This window comes from Pongo abelii, chromosome 17 (assembly GCF_028885655.2).
Source record: "Pongo abelii isolate AG06213 chromosome 17, NHGRI_mPonAbe1-v2.0_pri, whole genome shotgun sequence".
NCBI classification, from domain to species: Eukaryota; Metazoa; Chordata; class Mammalia; order Primates; family Hominidae; genus Pongo; species Pongo abelii.
In genome coordinates this window covers 94,238,778-94,258,442 of record NC_072002.2, presented here as the reverse complement: position 1 = coordinate 94,258,442, position 19,665 = coordinate 94,238,778, and positions in this window count along the sequence as shown.

Here is a 19,665-nt window from a genome sequence, read left to right as displayed (position 1 = left end):
GAGTTTGAGACCAGCTTGGGCAACATGGCAAAACTCTGTCTCTAATTGAAACAAAAACAAAAAGAGAAAAACAAAACAAAACTATATGCTTGAGGTCTCAGAGATCTCACATTAAATAGAAAGACCCAGAAAAGTTGAAAGTAAAAGCATAGAAAAATATACGCCATGCAACCATTGATTATAGTAGCCTCCCCATGAGGTAAGCTCTGTGAGTATCCTTCACCTTTCCCCAGATGAGGAGCCTGGAGCACAGAGGGGTAGGCAATCTGCCCGAGGTCACAGTGCTCACAGCTGCAGAGCCAGGCTTCAACGCAGGTGCCAAAGGCCATACCCTTAACCTCTAACCTCAAGTTGCCACCTGAGTTTTAGGAAGATGATACTGATGGCTAGAATTTGAAAGTACGGCAAAAAGGAGAAACAAATGTCATTTAATGTCATACAAAGGGACAGTCCCACCCAAAGATGAGGGGAACGTACTTTGTTCAACTCACTGCTTACTAGTTGATGAAAGTCTTTGACTTAGCAAAATTGCATGTTAACTTGAAGATGTTTGCCAATAGAGGTACAAATAGTTTCTGCTTTGATGCGTATTAACTACATTTTATTTTCTATATTCTTGATGCTCTGGTCCTGCCTATGGCTTATCCATTCTTAGAGATGCAAGCACACCTTTCACATGCAAGTCGCCAATCCCGCCAGCCACCTCGATTGGTTGGATAAGCTCTTGCATTCCAGGCCACTGTGCCCTTGCCCTGCTTACCATAGAGCCAGGCCAGAGACAGGGGGGACAGTCCTTCATGCCAGGGCCTGCTGATCACATCAGCCAAGGCCAAACCTGCCCAGCCTGTTCTCCCCGCCTCGCCCGGCCTTCCCTTGGAAGTCACAACAAAGGCTCTTGTCTTGCCTCTTTCCTTCTGTGCCCCAACCCTGTGTGGCGTGGCGTGGCGTGGCCCCTTCCTGTGGGAGCTCTAACAAACTGTGTTTTCTGTGGCCGTCATCTCCTCATCTGTTAGCCTCACTATATCTAAACAATAATAAAACCTACATTTTAAAACAAATAGGAAAATATACCTCAAAGCATATAGCTTATTGTCCTTTAGATCAACCGGTTTTGTTTCTAACCAAACAATCTTATCTTAATATTTCTTTAGAAAATTGCCTCAATATCTCTAGGTCCTAAAATACTCTTTGAACCAGTTCTACATCTTACTTATTATATTTTCCTTCATTGATTAATAAGTTGAATAAAATCTTGCATGAGCATTGTAATTTTACCTCTTTGAAAATTATACTTTAGGCCAGGCACAGTGGTTCATGCCTGTAATCTCAGCACTTTGGGAGATCGAGACAGGCAGGTTGCTTGAGCTCAGGAATCTGAGACCAGCCTGGGCAGCATAGTGAAACGCTGTCTCTACAAACATACAAAAAATTAGCCAGGTGTGGTGGCACAGGCCTGTGGTCCCAGCTACTCAGGGGGCTGAGGTGGGAGGATCACCTGGGCCCAGGAGGTTGAGGTTACAGTGAGGCAAGATCACACCTCTGCACTCCAGCCTGGGTGACAGAGGGAGATCCTGTCTCAAAAAATAAAAAAATAAAAGAAAATTATATTTTAGCAAAAAGACATAAGTTTTCACGTGTTAAAAGAGGAGCTTTTTAAGTATTTTTTATGGATAACAGCAAGTATCACATTATTGTGGAATTTCAATGTCATTTAACACATTTGAAAAAACGATGTTTTATTTTAAAATGTCAATACTTTATGATATGCCAAAAATACATGATTGATAACTATTTATACCTATAACAAAAATGTTTAGTTGTCCACATACAATGTGTGAAGGGATACATACTTTCCCAAAATTATTTTAGGGGTCAATGTGCAAAAAAGTTGAGAGACTGATCTTGTAATGCACACTTAAAAATCAAACACTACCATGAAAGAGGAATCTCGTAAGAGATGTCTTTAAACACATTTGTAAAAGGCCGATTTCAGTGTTTGTTATTTCCTACCGATGCTTTCCTCACTTTGCTCTCATGGGATTCTCCCTGGAGAGAAATGCATTCTCTGTCACAGTAGTCAGGGGATGGAAGATGTGGAGTTAGTGAACAAAAATCAACTTTACTCCTACTCCTGTCTACCATATATCTGAATTCAGAACATTCCAGCATAGACCAAAATACGGGATATCCAGCATCATATTTCACCCACTGAATAGATGTGTCTTCAAAAGAGGACGATTAAGTGCCCCTTCAAGATTGAGATGCCTTGATTAGTAATAAAACGAGAAAAATGCAGCCACAATACTGAGATTTTTCTTCAATTTACCACACAACGCTTTCATATTAATTATAGCAAGTTAATAATTAAAAACCAAAATTTTTTTTCTAGTAATATATTCTAGCTTCTGATTTCCAGAAAGAAAAACTTAAGTCAGCTGCAAATACGAGCGTGTGCATGCACACATGGCACGTGGATTGCACGAGGAGCTTTGCTCATACCCCACAAAGCCTGGGAACTTGAGAGGGGCTTGCTGTTGTTTGGCATCAGGTGAAATGCATTTAGATCAATGTATTTAGTGGCTCATAGTTTCCTTTAAACATTCCCTCAATTACTGCTTTGTAATGAACCACAGATGTTTAAATTACTGTCACAAAAGAGAAAAAAATGTAATTAATAGCTTGTCATGGAAGTTTCAAAGGTTGGTAAAGAATAACTAAACTGGACTAAAATCTCACTCTTTGGGGTCTGGCTATGGTTGGTTGGGGTTGGGATTGATGAGGCTCTTCTGTATTGCCCACTGTGTGGCTGACAAGGTCTCACCTCCTTAAACTTAATGCTTAAGAATTTCTTTCTTGGCACAACCACAGTCTCAACAATGACAGAAATGGAAAATCTCTTCATATAGCTCCTAAAGGAAGTATGTTCTGTTGTTAAAGTTTCATTTATGTCTCTACCACTTCAGGTAGATGAAGATAATTACTTCCAAATTCTTAGTGGAAGCCCAGAAGATATCATGCAGGATGTTTTTAATAGTAATGCAAAAATTCTCTCGAAAATTCCAAAGACAAAGTGTCATACCAAGTACTACCATATTATAATTTTATGTTGAGATATGTAAAATAGTTTATTTTGGAAAAATGGAAATAAGAATTTATTTTGTAAAAGTTGCATTTCCATTAAGAGAGTTATATAAAATGAGATTTTACTATATTTTATATATACATTACATAAATATATAAAGAGACAGTCAATATTAAAGCATATGTGGCAATAGCAAACACATGAAAGGAACCTAAATGCCCATCAGTGGTAAATTGGATGAGGAAAATGTGGTCCATATACACCATGGAATACTACACAGCCATAGTAAAGAATGAAGCCATGTCTTTTGTAGACACGTGGGTGAAGCTGGAGGTCATTATTCTAAGTGAACTAATGCAAGAAGAGAAAATGAAACACCGCATGTTCTCACTTATAACTGGAAGGCAAACATCGAGTACACATGGACACATGGAGGGGACAGTAGACCCCAGGGCCTACCTGAGGGTGGGGGTGGGACGAAGATGAGGATCCCATACTGTGCTGCTTACCTGGGTGATGAAATATCCGTACACCAAGCCCCTGCAACACACAATTTACCCACATAACAAACCTGCCCATGTACCTCCTGAACCTAAAATAAAAGTTGGAAAGGAAAAAAAAAAAAAAAAAGCATATATGCCTTCCAGATCTTCCAGATGAAAGTAAAAGGGAAACGTTGACAGTGAATGGGCTGAGCTCCAGCCTACAGCAGAGGAGCCATCTTTGGTGTTGCTGGGTTCTTCCATTGCTGTGATTTGGAGGAGGAGATAGCTGCCTCTCACTGTTGAAGCAAAAGAGGCCAAATAGTCCACCTACCTGGCAATTTACCCCTGGCTGTCTCTCATCTGGACGCAGGGACGGCTGCAGCTGCTCCCCTAGGCACCCGAGGTCTGTTGGGCTAACTCTTGATTGGCCGCTCTTTTTTACTTCTCCCTTCAGGATGGTGCAGAAAAGAGTTAACAAGCAGGCCTGACTGCCATCCTATATAGGGTCTGCTTACCAGGCTGACCCTGGGCTGGCCTCTGGGGACTCGGATTTCAGGAGGGCTCCCAGCAACCTGACAGTGCCTCTCCATGCCCGAGGTGTTTTTCCTGAACATCTGCATTCCTTCTGGAATTCTGAAATCTTGGTGCACGCCAAGAAGAGGGTGCCTGAGTGACAGCCCCCAGCAGAAGCCCTGGGGGGGTCTAAGGAGCAGCCCTGGTGGACACCACTTCACACATGTCGCCTCTCTTTGCTGAGAGAATTCGCATGTCCAGTGGGTCCGGTGGGTCCAGTGGGAGAGGGTGCTGGAGACGGTGCCTGCCTTCCTCTGACCTCACCTCACACACCTTTTCCCTTGACCGGCTGTGCTGGGCGCTCGGTCACTCTAGTGGGTAGGCGGGAGTTAGATCATGTGCTGAGTCCTGGGAGTCCTTCTCGTGAACCGTCAAGCCTGAGGTGGTCCTGGGGACCCCGGCCCAACCGCCATATGGCGATGCAGTGGCCACTCTCCTGCTGACCTTCTTCCTGGTCCTGAAACCTTTTCCCTCTTGGCAGTCTACTCCCTTGTTTTCTCCCCTAGCGGTTTCCTGAGAAGGGCTCATGACAGGAAAAGGTTTCCAGACCTCACATCTCTGAAAGCGTCTCTACACCTTTACCTTAACTGGTATGAAATTTCAGGTTGGAAATACTTGTCTTCAGGATTTTGAAGACCCTGCTCCATGTTTTTCTAGAGCCTAGCTTTGCAGTTGAGCCTTTATATGGAATGAAGTCCCTTACATGAAATCCTTAGCCTTGTATGAAAATTGCTCTTTCTCTGGAAGCTTTTATGGACTTTTCTTTGTCCTGAAATTTCATCATGATTTTTCTGTTTCTAATTTTCATTATTTATTTATTTTGAGACAGGGTCTCACTCTCTCACCCAAGCCAGGGTGCAGTGGCATGATTAGCAATCTTCCCACCCCAAATAGCTGGGACAAGTGTGTGCCACCGTGCCTGGCATTTTTTTTTTTAGAGACGGAGTCCGATCTCGGCTCACTGCAACCTCCGCCTCCCGGTTTCAAGCAATTCTCCTGCCTCAGCCTCCCAAGTAGCTGGGATTACAGGTATGTGCCACCATGCCTCGCCTGGCTAATTTTCTGTATTTTTAGTAGAGACGGAGTTTGACCATGTTGGTCAGGCTGGTCTCCAACTCCTGGGCTCAAACAATCCTCCTGCCTCAGACTCCCAAAGTGCTGGGATTACAAGCATGAGCCACCGAATCTGGCCAATTTTTCTTGAGGGTATAATTTTATCCATTTTACTTGGCATTTGGTGGGCCCCTTCTGATAAGACACTAGTGTCCTTCAGTTCTGGGACATTTTTTAAAGTTACTGCTCTAATAGTTTCCTTCCTTTAGTTATGGATTTATATGTATTAACATAGCTAAGCTTCAGCTGTTTGGCAAATCCTTCCCCTTATGGCTCTGGGTCAGCACAGGCCACAGAGACATTTTGCATGAACTCTTAAAAGCAGAAGTGAAGCTGGGGCCATAGACTTTACACCCTGAAATCAATACATTTTGGGAACATTATGCTGTGCAATAAGCTAGACACGAAAGGGCAAATATTGCATTATTCTATTGTAGGTGGTCCGTAGAGGAGTCCAATTCCTAGAGACAGAAAGTGAAATGGTTGGGGCCGGGGGTGGGGGGTGTGGAGTCAGTGCTGAATGAGGACAGAGCTTCAGTTTGGGCAGATGGAAAGGTTCTGGAGAGGATGGTGGTGATGGCTGCACAACATTGTGTGCTTAATGCCATGGAACTGTCCACTTACAGATAGCTAAACCAGTGAATTTCATGTTATGTCTGTTTTACCACAATTTTTAGAAAAAGAAAAAGCAAGAAAACAACTAGCACAAAAGTAAAGATAGTAGTTATCTCTGGGGGTTGGGGGGGACACACCAGAGAGCACGGGTAATTTTCTAGGTTTTTTTTTTTTTTTTTTTAATGGAGACAGGGTCTTTCTACACTGCCCAGGCTGGTCTTGAACTCCCAGGCTCAAGGGAGTAGCCAGGATGATAGGCATGCCCATTGCACCCAGCTAATTTTCTAGTTTGTAAATAGGACGGTGGGTTCGTTTATTTCCTTGCTTACATACAGGCTGCATTTATTCCTTTGAAAGGTCATGTATTATCTAATTAAATATATACCACCCATACCACCAGCACCAAAAAACAATGGGGGCACTGAGCACTGTGGAGCTAAGAAGGCTCCACAGTGTGGGTGTGGGGTGGGCATGACCTGGACCACAGTTTCCCCAGCCCCTGCCAGACCTTCCAGTGCCCATGTCCTGGACCAGAGTGTGCAGCTCCGAAGGGCCCAGCCCCTCCTGCCAGCCATACACAGGCTTGAGGTTGGAGGTGGCCTGACAAGGCACAGGCTCCCCTTTGCCCTGTGGGCACCAGGTCTCAATTTGTCCTGCCGAGTCCACAGCCAGCTGTCTCCTGACCACTGTATTCAGGACCACAGTGGCCCCTAGCCCCCACGGTTGTGCAAGGTCTACTCCCATAACCCACCCCTGCTCTGCACCCATAGAGCAGCTCCTCCTCTCCAGCCTCACCTGAGACTGGTCCTGAAAGGGGCATGGAGGAGCAGAGCCTTGGGACAGGCTCCTGGATGAGTGCCATGTTCTTGAGAACTGGTCTTCTCTGGTTCGATTTTCAAGTACTAACGACTTTGTTGACAACGGTGAATGGAACACTGGTTGCACATGGCATGTGATAGCCAAACTGTTTCTTCAAAGCAAAATTGTAAATGCCTGTAGTCAAGTGCCTGTAGGAGGCAAGGCTGTGGGTGAACAAGCAGTTATGGCCACAGATTTTGTTTGCAAAAATAATTGGTATACTGGGGTTGCTTGCTTGCTTCTGTGAGCACTGGAAAAATTGGGAAGAGAAAATGGTGGTCTCAGAATTCCAAATTTCCAGCTTAAGGTCCTTGTAAGTGACCAGAAAGTGTCTGTGAGTCCTTGAAAGAAACCCACATAGCCAGGAGTGATGGCTCACGCCTGTGACCCCAGCACTTTGGGTGGCCACAGCAGAAGGGTTGCTCAAGGCTAGGAGTTTCAGACCAGCCTGAGCAACAGAGTGAGACCTCATTTCTACAAAAAATAATTAGCCAGGTGTGGGGGCACTCGCCTGTAGTCCCAGCTACAGGTCCTCCTGAGGCAGAGGGATCCCTTGAGCCCAGGAGTTGGAGGCTGCAGTGAGCTATGATTATGCCACTGCACTCCAGCCTGGGTGGCAGAGTGAGGTCCTGTCTCTAAAGATAAAGATTAATAATAAAGAAACCCTCACCCCTGTATCCACAAGGCTGAGAGTTCTGGAAACCAAACCCAGAATCTAATCCAGTGGGTGTCTTCATTTATTTGTGCTGCTATAACAAAATGCCACACACTGGGTAACCAATAAGGAACAGAAATGTATTTCCAACTCTGATGGCTGGGAAGTCCAAGACCAAGCCACTGCCATCTGGTGCCTGGTGAGGGCCTTTTTGTGGCAGCCTTATCTGTCAGGAGGGGCCAAAAAGGCAAAGAGGATGAGTGCTGTGCCCTCACGTGGTGGGAGAGTCAGCAGAGCAAACTCATGCCTGAGCCCTTCTATAAGGCCCTCATCCCACCCACGAGGGCTCCATCCCCACGACTTATTCACCTCCTAAAAGCTCACCTCTTCCTATGATCGCAATGATGATTATGTCTCAACACGTGAATTTCAGGGACATTCAGACCACAGCACTCTGGACATGATTTGCTTTCCCCACCTTTGATATTTCAGTCCAAGTCACCACCCCTGGACACAGAGAATGGTGTTCTCTACAGCATTGCTTCTATCCAAGAGACTGATTTTATACAGTCTCCATGGATTATACCCATGGAATTTGCTGAGTGAAGTGGGTTGAATGATGGCATCTGAAAACACATGTTCATGTCCTAACCCCTGGAACCTTCAATGTGACCTTATTTGGAAAACAGAACTGTACAGATGCAGTTAAGGATCTCAGAATGTGACGATCCTGAGTTACCATGTGGACCCTAAATGCAATGACAAGTGTCCTTATAAGAGCGACATAGAGGAGACAGCCATGTGGCAACAGAGGCAGAGATTGTCATGGCCAGGCACAAGCCAAGGAGCACCTGGAGCCACAGGGCACTGGAGGAGGCAGGAAGGGTCCTCCCTAGAGCCTGGGAAAGGAGCATGGCCCTGCTGACAACTTGACTGAAGACTCCTGGCCCCCAGAACAGTGGGGGAATAAATTCATGTTATTTAGGCCACCTAGTCTGTGGTGACTTTCTATAGAAGCCTGGGGACCTGAATACGCTGGGATTGCCAGGTCCCCCGCACTGTGAAGGAGCTGGCTTGATGAAAGGGTGAAATGGCCTTTTGAAGACACAAGCACCTTGCTGGGTGGGAATCTTAATCCCCAGGAGGCAGGGTGCAAATGCTCCGCTCGGTGGCCAGTGTGTGGTTCTATTTTTCCACAACCAGGATTCATGGGCTGGAATTAGAATGACTTCTCCCATGATGTCTCCCTGGGCTCTGCTACTGACACATGTTCTTCCTGTCCCTGCAACTTTAAGATCTGCTGATCTGAGGTCTTAGCTCCCTGGCGGGATGCTCCCGCCTCAGGACATACCCCCACAGGACTGGTCCACCGGGCCGGCAGTGGGGTCAACCCCATTAGCACTCTGAGCACTTCCTGTCGGGGAGCTTGAACCAGCAAAGAAGGGGGTCACTGTACTGGCTGGAATGCTTAGCCCCAACTATCCAGGGGAAATTAGGTTGCTTCTAAACAATGAGGGCAGGGAAGAATATTCTAGAATACAGGCAGGAATAAGAATGGCTCAGACCCTTCTGGAATAAAGGTTTGGGTCGCCCCACCAGGCAAGGAACCATAAACTGCAGGGTACTTGCTGAGAGCAGAGGGTTGGCGATGGATGGAGAGAGAATGCGGTCACGAATGCCAGCTCCAACGGTCACTGAAACAAAGGCAGGAATAGTTACGGATATAACGTTTTCTTCCTCACCTCTTCCATGATATAAGATGTGTCAATGGTAGTTATCCTGCTGTCTCAGTGTTTAAGTTTTAGGGGATCAGAGGGCTGACTCAGCCAGAAAGAGAACAAACATCTCGAAAGATGTAAAGGGGACGTTACAACCCCTTTGGGGAACAAGTTGGTCCATCATTGGTTGTACAGGTGATTACTACAAGCCATACTGGATGAAAGCGTGATTTGGTTACTACCTTTCCCTGAAAGTTAAGTGTGGTTCAAGGGGTGTGTAGTGCATGGCCAACAGGAGAGGCTGTGCTGACCTTGCACCTAACCAGCTTGGTTCAGGGAGACGCTTCCCTGAGTTCCCTTCCCTATATGGTCTGGGTTGGAATTGGCCACAGACATTTTGAGAAGGATTGAGAAGGCAGAAGGGAAACAAGAACCTTATTTTTGTGTCCAGAAGGTCAGTGCTGGGTGCCTTGGCAGCTTGCAATCGTAGTCCTTGGCTGGGCAGCTCCCAGCCTCACAGTCCCCTGGCAGCCGCCAGGTCCTCTCCTGCACCTTCTTGGAATCCTGATCCAAGTGCATTGTGGGTCTGTGGAGAAGGAGTTCCCACAGCATTGACTTGGAGGTGGTGGGAGATAGACTTGGGTTCCGGTTTATGCCGAGAGTCGGGCTGTCTTCATAGGGTCCCCTCGTGGGTTTCAGCTATGTTTGCTCTTGTCTGTACCTGTTCCCCTAACCCTGCCTGGGTGGCTGAGCCATGGTAACTTCTGGTCTGACTGCCATTCAGGGCTTCACACAGCTCCCCCAGCTCTCACAGTCATGTGAGGTCCAAAACCTAAAATAAACTCCTTATTCTATTTCACTAGTAGCAGTTCTGTTTCTCCAATCACATTCTGATTGATATATCTGCCTTTGTATTCCATTTTTCTGGAATTCTTATTACCTCTTGGATTATCTATTTTTCTGACTTACTTTTATGGTTTGGCACTTTTATTGAGGTTTTCAGTTTTGCTATCATATTTTTTAGCACTTTTAAATTATGGGAAATAAACGATTTATTTAAACACGTGCAAAAGTCAAGAGAATGCTGTAATGCGCCTTCCACCAAGCTTGGTATTTGTAAGCTCTTGGTCGCCAGCATTTCCTCTGTCCTCCCATTCACTTCTTCCTGCTCTGCAGAGTCTTTCGAGGTTTTCCTAACATGGTCTTATTTACAAAAGCATTTTGGTTCTCTGATGGTTCTCAGAGCAATCCGGTTTTAGCTCAGTGATGCACTTTTCTCTCTCATGTCTCCAGATACTAGTGATGGTTTTCGGTTGTCACCTTCTGAGGAGCCTCCGTGTCCTCAGAGCTGTTTGAGCAGTTTGTTCACCATGGCCTCTCTCTGCGTGCCAGAGGGCTCGTCCCTGCATATGCCTGTCTTTGCTGTCTGCTCACGTTTTAGAGTAGGACTCCCAAAAGCTGGTTGAAGGCCAAGGGGGTGACTGGGGCCTGTGGACTCTGAGCTTCGATGTGGGATGAATGATCGAGCTGAGTTGTTTTCTTAGGAAAACTCCAACGTTTGCATCCCCTGATGAAAGCAGGATAGGGATGGGTTCTCCAGCTCTGCCTTTTAGGTTCCCTTTGGGGGAAGCACCCAGCATGTGAACATGCACGCAATGTAGGCCATGCACCTGCCTACACTCAAGGGGCATCCGTAGAGTCTAATGTCTGGATGCTGGAGGGGGGTCTGCTGGTCTGATTTTCTTAAAAAAACAGATTTTCAAGGGATTCTTCTGTTTTTGGGTGTCACCTTCATCCTCACTTTTAATGGTGCCAGTGCCTCCGATTCCAAGCCTTTGGGGCGGGGGGGTGGGTGTCCTGTGGTGTCACTGGGGTTGTCCCTTGGCTTTCCCAGGGCTGACTTAGAATTCAGCCTCCTCCGTCCTGTGGGTCATCTCTGCTTATCTACCTGCACTTCATCTTCCAAACTTCTGTTGCTGTTTGCCTTCTCCCATTCTCTTCTCCCTGGTAGGTTTATGCCCCTCAAACAATCCCTTTATTCTCATTTAAGTTGGGCTATGGGTGGATGGAGGCTAATGCACTCATCCGACACCCTGTCTTCAACTAGACACCCTGCCCTTCTGCAAGACAACCTGTGCGTGTACCCTGGCAGCCTCAGCCAAAAGCAGCAGGGGAGTAGTGTCCTGGACGTTTAGAACAAGTCCATCAAAGAATATTTTTGAATTTCTATTATGTGCAGAGTACCACACTGTAAGAAACACTGAGATGCATCCATCCACAGTCCTTACTGGACCCCCACGATCCTACCTGAGTGCTGTGGTGCTCTTCGCAGCACGCACCCACCTGCTGTCACTGCCAGCGCTGCATGCCCTGTGTGGCCCCTCGCCCTCCGCAGTTCCAAAGCACAAAGCTCCATCCTCAACATGCCACCCAACCACTGTCACTCCTGCCATTACTTTGTTATTATTTTTCAGTCTCTTGGAATGCAGATTTTATTTTAGATTCATCCATGAATGCACTTTCATTTTATGTTCTTTTTTTAAGTTTGTTGTTGCTGTTGTTGTTGTTTGAGACAAGGTCCGGCTCTATCACCCAGGCTGGAGTGCAGTGGTGTGATCTTGGCTCACTGCAACCTCTGCCTCCTGAGCTCAAATCATTCTCCCACCTAAACCTCCTGAGTAGCTGGTACTGCAGGCATGAACCACCACACCTGGCTCATTTTTGTATTTTTTGTAGAGATGGGGGGTTCATCATGTTGCCCAGGCTGGTCTCAGACTCATGAGCTCAGGCGATCCATCCTCCTCGGCCTCCCAAAGTGCTGGGATTACAGGTGTGGGCCACCAAGCCCAGCCACATTTTTTTTTTTAATTTAAAACTTTTTTATACTTAAAAAAATTGAGGTAAAATATACATGTAAAATTTACCATCTTTACTATTTTTAAATGTGCAGTTCAGTGGTAATAAATACATTCATATTCCTTTTTTTTAATCTCCCTTTCCCCTACTCTGTCATTACTTTATGCTATTTATTTATTTATTTATTTTTGAGATAGAGTCTTGCTCTGTTGGTCAGGCTAGAGTGCAGTGGTGTGATCTTGGCTCACTGCAACCTCCACTTCGCAGTTCAAGCAATTCTCCTACCTCAGCCTTCTGACTAACTGGGATTACAGGTGCACGCCAACACACCTGGCTAATTTTTTATTTTTATGTTTTGTATTTGTGGTAGATATGGGGTTTTGCCATATTGGCCAGGCTGGTCTCGAGCTCCTGACCTCAAGTGATCTGCCCACCTTGGCCTCCCAAAGCTCTGGGATTACAGGTGTGAGCCACCACACCCAGCCTCTGTTATTACTTTAAATTGCACACTGAAATTTGGGTTGGAAACCTGGTGCACCTCTTCGGTTTAGATATTTGTTACGTGACTTGGTCAAAACTCTAAAACCTTCTGTATCATTATTTCATATACAGATAACGGTATCCAAGCACACAGATATTTTGTGAAGAAAATAAATGACTAGACAGAAAGGAATTATAGAAAAAACATTATAAAAATATCATGTAAGTGTCAGTATAAAATTTTTTTTTTTTTTTTTTTTTTTTGAGATAAGAGTCTCACTCTGTCACCCAGGCTGGAGTGCAGGGGCACAATCTTGGCTCACTGCAACCTCCACCTCCTGGGTTCAAGTGATTCTTTTGCCTCAGCCTCCTGAGTAGCTGGGATTACAGGCATGCGCCACCACACCTGGCTAATTTTTGTATTTTTAGTAGAGACGGGGTTTCACCAGGTTGGCCAGACTGGTCTCGAACTCCTGACCTCGTGATCCACCCGCCTCGGCCTCCCAAAGTGCTGGGCTTACAGGCGTGAGCCACCACGCCTGGCCCCTAGTATAAATTTTGTTTTGTTTTGTTTTGTTTTTTGAGACAGAGTCTCGTTCTGTCACCCAGGCTGGAGTGCAGTAGCACGATCTTGGCTCACTGCAACCTCCCCCTCCCAGGTTCATGCGATTCTCCTGCCTCAGCCTCCTGAGTAGCTGGTATTACAGGCACACACCACCACACTCGGCTAATTTTTGTATTTTTAGTGGAGACAGGGTTTAACTATGTTGGCCAGACTGGTCTCGAACTCCTGACCTCGTGATCCGCCCACCTCGGCCTCCCAAAGTGCTGGGATTACAGGTGTGAGCCACCGCACCCAGTCGGCTAGTATAAATTTTTTTAAAGGCAGACTCTGATTCTCTTGCTTAGGTGTTCTGCTTTATTTATTTATTTATTTATTATTTTTTGAGATAGGGTCTTGCTCTGTTGCCCAGGCTGGAGAGCAGTGGTACAATCATGGCTCACTGCGGCCTCTACCTCCTGGCCTCAAGCGATCCTTCTGCCTGAGCCTCCTGAGTAGCTGGCATAGTGCCAGCCACTGCGCCCAGCTTGTGTGAGTATAATTAAAGCAACATCTCCAGTTTCAGCTTTAGTGGGACTTCGACACGCCTGGACATTTCTACAATACTGGTAGAAGAGAACACAAGAAGCTGCTTTACAAGAGAACGGAGGGAAATGGTGCAGCTGCTGTGGAAAACCAGGCAGCAATTCCTCGAGAGATGAAGCAGGGAGCAGCCATCTCACCCAGCAGCTCCATGCATTCCACGTAACTTCCAAGAAATGAAAACTTGCCAAAAGCTTGTGTACAAATGTTCACAGCCACACTATTCATGATAGCTAAAAGGTGGAAATAACCCAGATGCCTACTTACTCATGAAAGAATAAACTAATTGTGATAAAACGAAATACTGCATGGTAACATGATGTGCTGACACAGGCTGCATTGTGGATGAGCCTGGAGAACACGCTCAGTGAAGGAAGACAGTCACAGAAGGCCAGGTCTTATGTCAGCCGGAATAGGAAAGTCCACAGACAGAGAAACAGGCAGATCAGTGGCTGTGTGGGGCCAGGGACACACACAGGTGTGTGTGAGGTGTGAGGGTGACAGCTAAAGGGCATGAGTTTCCTTTTGGAGTGATGCAATGTTCTAAAGTTGGGTGCAGTGATGAAAATACTAAAATGTGCTATACTGTGGAATTGTGGCTGAGCACGGTAGCTCATGCCTGGAATCCCAGCACTTTTGGAGGCTGAGGCTGGAGGCTCACTTGAAGCCAGGAGTTTGAGGCCAGCCTGGACAACATAGCAAGACCCTGTCTCTACAAAAAAAAACCAAAAGTAAATTAGCTGGGTGTGGTGATGCATGCCTGTAGTCCTGGCTACTCTGGAGGCTGAGGCAGGAGGATCACTTGAGCCTGGAAGGTTGGGGCTGCAGTGAGCTCTGATCATGCCACTACACTCCAGCCTTGGCAACAGAGAGACTGTGTCTCAAAAAATTAATAATCATAAAAACCCTACTGAATTGTACACATTAAATGAGTGAATGGTATGGCATTTGAGTTGCATTTCAAAAAGCTGTTACAAAAACATAGACCTGAGGGGCTCCTAGGACAAGAAGCTAAGGAAATCATCACCATGGGCTTAGCCCAGAAAGGGGGGCTTGGTTCCCAGAGGGCGGCTGCTCAGAGTCTGGCCCGGTGGATCTGTGACATGCCCATCACCCTCATCCAACCCACGCCTAAGCTCTGAAGAGGGCAGAGGGACCATCGGCCAAAATCTCAAGTGAGGGCTTTTGCTCCTGGCAATTAAACTACCTGGAGCTCTGGACAGACAGAGCCAGGTCCTCATGGCTGACGTGTCCTCGTTTCCAGGGCCAGCGTCAGAGACTCGGGAGCTGTGCTGAGCAGAGCTGTGTCTGGAGTGGCCTCACCCTGGGCTCTGAGGAAATGCAGCAATGCAACACTACTGAGGACTGCGCCCTGGGGGCCCTTTCTCCCAGAGGCTCTGCCCAAGGCCAGCGTGATATCCCAAGGGGCACAACTGCAGCTGTGACTACTGCCTGCCCTCCGGAGGACCCGCAGACCGCGGCTGACCAATGGATGTGGAAGGGCTGGGGGCTGCCCTGGGAGGTCTGATGAAAGTCTGTGGGGATACCTGAGTGTCTTCCAGCACCGGCTGGGCTTTAATGCGGCTCAGTTCAAAAGCCCACGGCCGAGACTGTCAAGGCTGGCCATTGCATCTTGGCCAACCTTGAAAGGTACAAGGTACACTCTAAGGTGTACCTTGAAACAGTCAAGAAAACCCGGGGAGGCATAAAGGACTTCTCTTGACTGTTTCAAGGAACACCTTGAAGTGTATGCTTGATTGTACACACCTGGGCACAGATGCACCCCTGGCCTTCTCTGCAGCCTGTGGTGGGGGAACTGGCAGCAGAGAAGGGTCACGGGTGGTGATTTGCTTTCTATGTCAACTGGAAGGGCAAACAGTGATTTCAAACATTACTTTCAGCAATGTTATGAACTTAATCCCAAAAAGCTTCAGAAAATTTCTTACCTGACAAATTCACCTCTGAAAACCAACCATCCACTGTCAATGAGAAAGAGGCATAAAATTTGAGAAAAGACAAAAAACCTGCGTCATGTGACACAGAAGATCACGGTCACATGGCAGGGTGCCACAAACAGCAGCGGTGGCAGTGACTGCAGTCAGCCCAGCCCGGGGCCGCTGGGTGCCCACCATGGTGACAGCACCCGGGACTTCCTGCTGGAATCAAACAGCATCACTCACCAACTTCTAGGCCGAAAAACAAAACCAAACCACAAACAAAAACTAAGACAGCAGGTCCTACCAGAGGGAGATGCGACGTACACTGTAGGAACGGAGTTCTGACCCACTTTGGTCCTGACCTCTTACAAAGATGGCGCCCCTCAGCGTGGCACGATTCCCGCCTCTTCCGGCGTTCTCTTCCCCAGCGCAGCAACTCACTTGCCCGGTGACCTCCTGCTGTTAGATACAGGCGGGAGCCTCACCGCAGAGACGGCCCCACCGCGGTGCGCGCACGTCGCCTCAAGGGCCTCCTCAAGTCCTCATCCTCTCCTTGGGAGTTTGGGTGCCCTGTGACACGAGCACCTCCCATTCTCCTGGAAAACCTTCCGAAGGATTTGGGCTACTTCTGGATGTTTTTGCTCCACGAGTGCCACAGAGCGCCTCTCCCGTAGCTGGAGTTAACAGATGGGGCAAGCGCCAGGAACACATGAATTTGTGGTCAGCCCGGGAAGCTGGGAGGGCAAAGCCTGGGGACTCTCTCAGGAGGTCGGGAAACAGAGCAGGCTTAGCAGCTACGGGACCCGCGCTTGGCCATTTTTATCTTGCTGCAAATGGTGAGTGTACCTGAGCGTCTACTTAGTTAACAGTCTCTATGTGATTTTCATAAGCGTTTATATAAAAAGTGGCAAACATGTCTAAAACATTATATTAAACAGTGTCAAAGAGTAACAGGTCAGATTCTGGCTTCTGCGGTTCTGAGAAATCTTACCACTTGATTGACAGCAGAGGCCCGTGGGGCCCAGCAGGCGGGAGCTGGGTCTCAATCACAGTGCTAGGGGCTGCCGCCAAAGAGCAAGGACTTGGAGGTCGACTTGGGCCTGAATCTCGCTTAGTGTGTGTGTGGTCAGAAACACACAGCATGCAATGTACCTTCTCAGCTCTTGCTGAGTGTGCACTGCAGTGGTGTCGACTCTGCTCACTTTGTTGTTCAGCAGATCTCTCTCTATGATCTTGCAAATCTGAAATCCTCTACCCGTCGGGCAACACGCCCTGTCCCCCTCCCCCAGCTGGTGATCACCACTCTACTTTCAGCCTCCAACAGTTTGACTACTGGAGACACCTGGATGTGAGTCCCGTCCGTGGCTCGCTGGCTGTGGGCCTAATTGTGAGTCCCGTCTGGCCCCTCCCTGGGTCTGTGCCCTCACCGTGCCTGACTCAGCGGAGGCCATGCTGCCCTACTCCCTCCAGCTCACAGGGCAAGCCACGTGCTGGACCCGGCCCCTTTTGCCCCTTCTCATGCTGTCGCTCCGGCGGGCTGAACCCTGCTGCCCCGCCAGTTTCTGCTCCTTCACGGGTCCTCCCCTCGAGGCTGCTCTCCCTGCAGCTGAGACTGACTCTGGTTGCGCTCTGGAAACCTGCTTGTCACCTGCCCCGGCTCCCGTGCAGCCTCCACTCAGACTCTGTCTGCCCTGGGTCTCCTGCTGACCCTGGCTGTTGGTTTCAAGTCGCAGGCCGGGCACTATTCCTGGAAGAGGGCTGCCTGCTACTCATGTATCTGACGCTGGGTGGACCCCTCCTTCCCCCCACAGCACCGGGCGGGCCTCTGTCGCTTGCTTCCTGTTGGCGTTGTGTCTTGATTATCAGCAGAAGCTGCTGGAGTCGAATTCCTGCCTTCCCCACCTGGCTCAGGACCTGACACAGGTTAGGGTCTCCACAGACATTGTCAGGACCTCGGATCCTCCCACCTCATTGTGAGATATTTGTGCCCATAATACTACAGGGTGACTAATTTTCCCCTTCGTGGTACTCATGTCTGCTATTTGTTCCAGCCCTTATTATGTGAAAAATTAACACCTGCTCCTTTTCCTCTCCTTGTCATTCCCGAAGATATCTGCGGGTGCTGTGTGAGCATCTTAGAGACATTCTCAACCTTGTACTTCTCACCCTGGCTGGCTAAATCTCTCAGTCAATTTGACCTCAGATGTCATATCTGATATTGCTAATCTATGAAAATACATCTCTGAATTTAGTGACAATGACAAGTGCCACATCAGATGTCTCCTAATTCATAATTTGTAGGTGTCTCATTCATAACTGCCTCTCCTCCCATTCCAAACTCACTGAATATGCAGGAGAGGAGAAGCAGCAATTATTTATAATAACTTTATTAGCTATAATTTGCATCTATCCTCTGAAAGGATAGAGTGATGTTTCTGGGAGCTGCATATTAAACACAAGTGCGTCTACTTGACCTTGCCCCGATTCATTCCACACACAGCAGTGTGTCTTTCTTCCTGGGAAGGATGGGTACAATTTGTCACCACACAAATTATACTGTACTTGCTGTTGACATTCTTTTATCAGATAAATTACTTGTACTTATTATGCTGAAGGCAGTTTCCATGAAAATTTGATATTGTGAAAATCTTAGTTTAAGCTGAGACTAAGAGGATTGGATCTCTTTCTACAATGGACAGAGAAATACCGGTCTTGATTACACATGTCCGTGACAGTTTTCTGGAATAAAAACCCAGATTTTTTGTGTCTTCTAGTTTGCAGCACAGTTCAGGCATGTCCTGTGCCTCCAGCTGGCTGTACTTCCACGTGGGGAGGCATCGCACACGCCTGGGCACAGATGCCCCCCATCCTTCTCTGCAACCTGTGGTCGGGGACCCGGAGGCAGAGAAGGGCCATGGGTGGCAATTTGCTTTCTACAACAACTGGAAGGGCAGAAAGTGATTCCAAACATGACTTACAGCAATGTTGTGAACTTAATCTCAAAAAGCTCCAGAAAACTTGTTACTAGCATGACAAATTCATCTCTGAAAACCAACCATCCATTGTCAATGAGAAAGATGCACAAAATTTGAGGAAAGACAAAAAAAAGCGCTTGTTAGTGTTTTTCTGGAAAAAAAAAAATCTCTTCTTGCACAAGAGTAATATATGTTCATTAAAGAGCTTTTTAAACTTCGAGGAAGTAAAAAAATTGAAATGAAAACTGTCCACATTTCTTTTGCCCAGAGATGGCCACTGTCAGCACTGTTGCAAGCCCTGCCCTCTCTCCTCTCCTTTTCTATATGTACATGTACTTTTAAAAATAAACATAGGCATTTTTATTCCTCTTAAAGGATATGAAAGTTCCTAATAGAAAATAAACTTAGTCTTCTCTTTAAAATGTTTATTCAAAAATTTTATCTTACACATTTGTATGGGATATGCATGTGTATAAATATTACTGATGAATTGTCAATAACCAAAAATGAATTTTCAGTAAAGACAACATTTTAACCTTCCTTTTTTTGTTTGTTGCTCTTTTGGCTCTTTTTAATTAATCAAAATAATTTTTTTTTGTCTTTGGCACCTTTCTATTTTTTTTTTTTTTAGACAGAGTCTCGCTCTGTCGCCCAGGCTGGAGTGCAGTGGTGCGATCTTGGCTCACTGCAAGCTCCGCCTCCCGGGTTCACGCCATTCTTCTGCCTCAGCCTCCCAAGTAGCTGGGACTACAGGTGCCCACCACCACGCCCAGCTAATTTTTTGTATTTTTAGTAGAGACGGGGTTTCACCGTGTTAGCCAGGATGGTCTTGATCTCCTGACCTCGTGATCCGCCTGCCTCGGCCTCTCAAAGGGTATACCAGTTGTCTGAAGACAACATATTCAATCAATTTTAGTCATTTTCTTAGCTCTCTCTTTTGTATTTTAACTTCTTACACTAATTAGAATTAATAGCAGATAAAAATTTTAAGCTAGTCAGAACAGAAGCTATTTTCCTGAATTTTTTTTCTAAGATTAATAACATTTATCAGACTTTAAAATGTATGTCATATAAGCAACAGAATGACTTTGAAAAGAGACCAGTGCTGTGAGTCCATGTTGGGCAGCCCTTTAATAGACACAGGTCACTGCAGGTGGAAACTGTAACACTATGA